Raw genomic sequence first — 6,295 nt, forward strand, 5'->3', positions numbered from 1 at the left:
AAAAATACACACACACACACACACACACACACACAAAAACAAATGAAACGCTTGCACATGCGCACTGTACAGAGACGTCCGCATCCTCTCCCTATTCCGCCCCGGGTCTTCCTCAGAATAACCCGCTTCCCCCTCCCTCTCTCCATCCGAGATTTAGTGGGCGGGGCGTGCGTGCGTGCGTGTTGCCGCCTGCGCGTTGCGTGAGTGCGGCGAGGGAGAGAGGGAGGGGAGGGGGCGTGCGCGCGCGCGGCTTACTCCAGCTGCTGCTGCTGCCGGCGGCGGCGGCGACCTCACTTCCGGACCTGTTGCGCGGTCCAGACGGCGGGAGCGCGCCAAGGGGGCCGCGGCGCTGTCGGGTCGGCTAGACGGAACCTCCGCTTGGACAAGGGTACGTGTGAACGCGCGGGTCGGGCGAGGGAGGGAGGAGAGGCGGCGGGGGCTGACGGGCTCTCCCCCGCCCCACCAACCCCAGCGGTGCTCCGGTTTCTTTGCCGTGCGTGTCACAAGCTGCACCTGTTGCCCTGCTGCCTGGCAAGGCGGGCGCGAGTAGATAGCCTCGGGGTAGCCTGAAAAGGAAAAGGAGGGAAGAAGGAAAAGAAGAAGAGGGAAAGAAAGAAGGGGAGAAAAGGAAAAAGGAAAGGAAAGTAAGAGAAGGAGAAAGAAGCAGGGGGGAAAGAAGAGGAAGGAGAAAGGGAGAAATGAAAGGAAAGTAAGAAGAGAAGGAGAAAGGAGCAGGGAAAGAAAAAGAAGAGGAAGGGGAAGAAAGGAAAAAGGAAAGGAAAGGAAGAAGAGAAGGAGAAAAGCATGGGGAAAGAAGAGGAAGGGGAAAGGGAAAAATGAAAGAAAAGTAAGGCGAGAAGGAAAAAGAAGAAGAGAAAGAGAAAAAAGTGGAGGAAGAGGAAAAGGAAAAATGAACGGAAAGTAAAAAGAGAAGGAGAAAGAAGAGGAGAAAAAAGAAGACGAAAAGAAGTAGAAAAAAAGGAAGACTGTCACTTGAGGGGAATTCCCAACGGAAGGAGGCATTGGGAAGATTTAACCTTGGGAGGGAGAGGAAGGATTCCCCACAGGTCAAGCCAAACCTCCTCCTGCTCCTGAAAACCAGAACATGGAAAAAGACATTGGGAGAAGTTTCCTAAGACAGACAGATTTGGATCCAGTGGGGCCATCCGGTGACCTAGCCGGGGAGCTTTTGGATGTGCTCATGGGGACTGCCTTTGATTTGGGCTCTGCCAGGTAGGACCTGGTAGATTCCATGACTCTCACTGGGATTTGTGGGGGGGGGGGGGAATTGTAAGGAAGAGAACTGATGGTGTGTGTGTGTGTGTGTGTCATTTTGTCTTTGAATAAAACGTGGAAGTTGGAAAAAGTAGGGACCAAACTTCTGCCAATTGATACAGCAGGTGAGGGAGAAATTAAAATCCTTGTGCCTCTTTCCAAGCTGAAATGAACATTAAATCCATATTACCATCAGTGATTTTTTTTTCCCTTTCCCGACCTCCACTTTTCTTCCTTTGTGGGCTAAATGCAGAGGGATGGGTTTTCTTTTTCATTTATCCCCCCCCCCCACTGCTTGTAGTTCATGATAACATTTGTGGCACAGCCTCAAGGAACGAAATAAAGGAGGATTTAAAAGCATTCTGTCCAAGCATGCGTGTTTTCCACGTCGCAGAGCGATCCTAATGTATGGTTACAGACACGAAATGTGCTCAGGGCCATTCACAGATTTTAGGAGAACTGCGGGACCTCTTTGAGATGAGCTGCTGTCTGGTCAGAGAGAAGGCGGGGAGGGGGGGATCTGCTCTGCTAGACCTTTGTGAATCCAAAGTTTGCTTAGAGATTATGTTTATGGATTAAACCCCTATTTGCCAGAGGCTTGGACTTTGTACGCGGCGGCATCTTTGTATTTCCCAGCCAAAGTCCAACTCAAGAAATTGCCTTTAAATTAGTGGTAAAGGAGGTTGGAGGAACTGTATTCTCTGTGTGTGTGTGTGGAGGAAAAGCAAGTTCTGATAGGAGCGTCGGTGAGATTTCTGCCATCTGGGCAACAACAACAACAACATAAACAACATAAGACGAAGAACTTCCTTGCCATCAAATGTGAGTCACGTGCCCTTTGAAGGAGGTGGATTTTACCTATGACCAGTGGAGTAAAGGTGTTCTCCTTGAGGTAGTTATGGCTCTGGCAGAAGCCAATGAAATCAACTCCGACTCGCTGAGCTTTTCTGCTATCAGCTTGCGGGTGTGACTGTTACTTTCTATAAGGGAAAAAAAAAACTTTCTGCAAGTCACTTTTACTCTCTTAACCCTGGTCACCTGCTCAGACATTTCTGGCACAGTCTAAAAGTCCTTGGAAGGACAGGAAGGGTGCATTATAGTGACCGGTAAGGGTTTTGAAAAAGACATAACTTCACAACACAAACGGAGTGGTGTTTCTTGTAACTCTTGAATGCCTTGCGCATTATTTTATTCAGCGGTGTTAAGAGATGGTTGGGTTGGAGCTCTCTTCTGCCACAAATGGCTTTGTCAGCAACTACCTGCTCAGGGGCTAAGACGCTGAGCTTGTCGATCAGAAAGGCCGGCGGTTCGAATCCCTAGGATAGGTACTCCTGCGTGAGCAGGGGGTTGGACTAGCTGACCTCCAAGGTTCCTTCCAACCCTGTTACTGTTAAGTTACTGTTACCTGCTGAGCCAAGACACGGACACCGATTTATGAAATTTAGTTTTACCCTTAAGTTTGTTTGCCTGTCAAGAGTTATGCATTTCTCCACTGTGACAAATGCCGTAACGAAAGAATGAATGGCGAATAAGGTTGTCTTCTTGAGTTCATTTAGTGCGTACCCCCCCCCCTAATTAAATGTGCATAAAGTCACTTTTTTATAGATAGCAGCAAACCTGTGTGTGTCAAAATTGTGGGGGTTTTTTTCCCTTTAAAGAATCCTCTTATTTGCTTTCACTTTAAACATTGATAATTTGTTTCCCTTTTAAGCCATATATGGTTTTCCAGAATTCCTCTTTGGAAAGACGAGGGGTGTGTGTGGATGCAACGCAATAATTATATTGCTTCATAATATCTGTTTGGATAACATCTGTCTTATTACCTACCTGCTTGGGACCATAAATAGATTGCTTCTTTGTTTTGCTGTTATTTTTCCTGTAGCCTCTCAGTCCTTGTCACCCTCTGGCACAAAGCATTTCATTAGTGCCAAAACGAGGGAGTCTCTTGATGTAATTCCAGATTACAAATATTGCTATAATAAACCTTATTTTTATTGATAGGTTCTTTTAACACGTACTATTTAAATGAGTTAGTAAGAAAACTGGAGCAAGAAATGCCCCCAAAATGTAAGCTAGCCTTTCAGATATATATTTTTTGTACCTTAAAAACACCTTGTTTTAGTTCAGTTTGACTTTTATTTACTAATTTAGAACCTTGTACTTTAGCAGCTTTGCTCCTTTTTATGCCAAAGCTTCTCTTTGTTCTTCCTTTGGGGGTAAATGATTGAGGAGTGGATTTAATCAAACAATTGTTTACTTACTGCTCTTGTATACTAAGCATTTTACGAAGTATTGTGATACAAGGAAATGAAATGCCTCTTTAAGAGCTCACATTGCAGCATTTATTGCTTGGCTAGACCAGCAGACATCTGGATTATACGATATTTTAAAATTACTTTTGGCCTTTTAAATTTCTTTTTATCCCATCTTTATTACTTTATAAGTAACTCCAGGCAGCAAACATATATAATGACTCGTTTCTCCTTCTATTTTTCCCCACAACAACAGCTTTGTGCAGTAGGTTGGTTTGAGAGAGAATGTGAATGGAAAAATTCACTTTCAGTGAAGGCAGGATTAGAACTCAGAGTCCTAGGTTCCTAGACCGGCACCTTCACCACTGCGGATGCTCCTTGACTTACGACTTTAATGGAGTCTGGAATTTCCGTCGTATATCATGACAGTTGTAAGTCGAGGCACTCATGTGACCAATCCAAAATGCTTTACTTTTTGGGGGCAGTCATGAAGCAAACACAGCAGCCATTAAACAAATACCAGTGTTGTTAAGTGAAACCATAGTCCACAATGAACATTTTTTTGCTGGAAAACAGCAGTTTCTGGCCAACCCTCCCCCCCCCCCCAACTGTAAATCTCAGCTTTTTGCAAGCAGCTGTAAAATCCAAGATAATTTCCGGCTGCCAAAAATGTGATTTGGTGAGTGGGCAGCTATCAGTATTTTAAACCCAAGTTGTAAATACAGTTTGTGGGTCCATCATAACTTCAAACAATTGCTAAGCAACCAGTTGTAAGTCAAAAGCTACCTGTACGCCAATCTGACTTCATAGGATAGTAATACTATTTCGCGGTGGTTCAGTGGCTAAGCTTGTCAATCAGAAAGGTTGGCAGTTTGAATCCCTAGCGCCGCGTAACGGAGTGAGCTCCCGTGACTTGTCCCAGCTTCTGCCGACCTAGCAGTTCGAAAGCAGGTAAAAATACAAGTAGAAAAATAGGGACCACCTTTGGTGGGAAGGGAACAGCGTTCCGTGCGCCCTCGGCGTTTAGTCATGCCAGCCACATGACCACAGAGACGTCTTCGGGCAGCGCTGGCTCTTCTGCTTTGAAATAAGCACCGCCCCCTAGAGTAGGGAAGGAGGGGAACCTTTGCCTTTTAAAAGAGCAATAGGATAGGAGCTGCGATATTTCTCCCCGTAGGTTAATTGACATTTTTCTCCTCAACTTCCGTAGAAGGACAGTACAAGGGATCCTCAACTTACAACAGTTTGCTTAGCGACGGTTCGAAGTTACAACGGCACTGAAAAAAGTGACTCATGACCATTTTTCACCCTTATGACCATCGCAGCATCCTAATGGTCACGTGATTTGCATTTGGATGCTTGACAACTGACTCACATTTATGACGCTGCAGTGTCCCAGGGTCGTGTGATCCCCATTTATGACAAGCGAGGTCAATGGGTGACTCAGGTTCACTTAACAACTATGTTACTAATTTAAGAACAGCAGAGATACACTTAACAACTGTGGTGAGAAAGGTTGTAAAATGGGGCAAAATTCACTTAACAAATGTCTCGCTTAGCAACATAAATTTGGGGCTCTGTTTTGGTCGTAAGTCGAGGACTACCTGTATAAGTGTTGTTGGGCCCTTTTTTAATTTATTTTTTTGTAAGTCGAGACATTTTGTCATCATGTCAGGTAGGACTCACCATCTCTTGTAATGACTGTAGAGTCATTCTAACTGAAATACATGCCCTTGTTAGTATTTATGTTATTGCTTGCTTGATGTTATAACGTAGAGCTAGAAAACTGAAAGCAGAACAAAGGGATTTGGTCACAGACTGGACGCAAAGGAACTAAAATATTACATAGTTAAGTAGATACTCAAGATTACAATTGTATAGCTAGGAGCTCCTACAAAAAGGATAATGGATTTACATATAAAGATGTAAGATCTCTTTAAATGAATTTAAAGAGCTTAAATTGAAATGCAGACTGGTTCACCCCTTGTGCTAAATATGTGTTGACTGAGCCAGCTCTGGCCGGATTCACACTGTAGTTCTAGGCTACAATGATGGTTTGCAACTCGGTATTTTAAGTCCGAACCAAACAAATTGCTGTATCAGTATGCATAGGAACCTGGTTGTGGTTACTTTAGTTTTTAGAATAGAATGGAATGGAATGGAATAAAATTCTTTATTGGCCAAGAGTGATTGGACACACAAGGAATTTGTCTTTGGTGCATACGTTCTCAGTGTACATAAAGAAAAATAAAACAGAATATATTCATCAAGAATCATAAGATACAACACTTAGATTACTAGTAAGCAATCAAATCATACTAGGAAACAAATAATACAATATCAATTTTAAAGATACAAGCAACATGGTTATAGTCATAAGTGGGGAAAGATAGGTACTAGGAAGAGAAGAAGAATAGTAATACAATCTTAGTAAATTATTTGACAGTGTTGAGGGAATTATTTGTTTAGCAGAGGGATGGCATTTGGGAAAAACTGTCCTTGTGTCTAGTTGTTCTGGCGTGCAGTGCCCTATAGCATCGTTTTGAAGGTAGGCGTTGGAACAATTTATGTCCAGGATGTGAGGGGTATGTAGATATTTTCACAGCCCCCTTTTTGACTTGTGCAAGTATACAGGTCCTCAATGGAAGGCAGGTTGGTAGCCATTGTTTTTTCCGCAGTTCTAATTACCCGTTGGAGTTTTCGATTCACAGACTAGGTTTCTGCACAGAGCTAAGTTATGTTGCATTTTGCATGCTTGCATCAATCCA

General features: G+C 43.7%; 1 protein-coding gene across 2 annotated transcripts in view; it reads left to right on the plus strand.

Moving 5' to 3' along the window:
• Positions 1 to 288: 288 nt before the first annotated feature.
• The window catches only part of PPARA (peroxisome proliferator activated receptor alpha), a 53,448-nt gene continuing 47,441 nt past the window's right edge, over positions 289 to 6,295 (plus strand). Inside the window, exon 1 of one of the 2 annotated variants that reach the window (XM_081958008.1) lies at positions 289 to 388. The gene's annotated coding sequence lies outside the window, so the exon portion shown is untranslated. Of the gene's footprint in view, positions 1,234 to 6,295 lie in introns of both variants that reach the window. The other variant, XM_081958007.1, reaches the window with a different exon arrangement.

The sequence above is a fragment of the Natrix helvetica genome (assembly GCF_964273705.1).
Source record: "Natrix helvetica genome assembly, chromosome: 6".
In the NCBI taxonomy this organism is placed as follows: domain Eukaryota; kingdom Metazoa; phylum Chordata; class Lepidosauria; order Squamata; family Natricidae; genus Natrix; species Natrix helvetica.